This window comes from Colobus angolensis, unplaced genomic scaffold, assembly GCF_000951035.1.
Source record: "Colobus angolensis palliatus isolate OR3802 unplaced genomic scaffold, Cang.pa_1.0 Scaffold4, whole genome shotgun sequence".
NCBI lineage: Eukaryota > Metazoa > Chordata > Mammalia > Primates > Cercopithecidae > Colobus > Colobus angolensis.
Window position 1 is genome coordinate 13,451,441 of NW_012117376.1, and position 348 is coordinate 13,451,788.

The 348-nt window shown below is 74.4% G+C and overlaps 1 long non-coding RNA gene across 1 annotated transcript in view; it reads left to right on the forward strand.

Moving 5' to 3' along the window:
* The first annotated feature begins 41 nt into the window (after positions 1-41).
* The window catches only part of LOC105521343, a 45,531-nt gene continuing 45,224 nt past the window's right edge, over positions 42-348 (forward strand). Inside the window, exon 1 of the long non-coding RNA XR_001003255.1 lies at positions 42-278. This is a non-coding gene — a long non-coding RNA (uncharacterized LOC105521343). The remainder of the gene's footprint in view (positions 279-348) is intronic.

Sequence of the window (348 nt, forward strand, 5' to 3'; positions counted from 1 at the left end):
GCGCGGCGGGAGGGCGAGGGGAGCGCAGAGAGAGCGAAGGAGTGATCGAGGTGGGGGGGCGCCGCGGGAGCGGGGGGCCGTGTCCAGCGGAGTTAGCGGCGGAGAATGTGAGCCGAGGCGCGAGCCATGCTGTCAGCGACGGCGGGCGGCTCAGGGCTCCTCCACGACTCCTCTCCTCAGCAGCCGGGCGCCCGCGTCGCTGCCACCGCCGGAAGACAGACGCCCCCTAAAACCCCTCGCCTGGCTCGGACCCACGGAGCCGGCAGCCCAGCACTCCGGTGAGTGGCGCCTCCTCCCCAGCCCCAGACCCCCGCTGGGGACGGGCCGGCCGGGCTCTTTTGTGCAGCG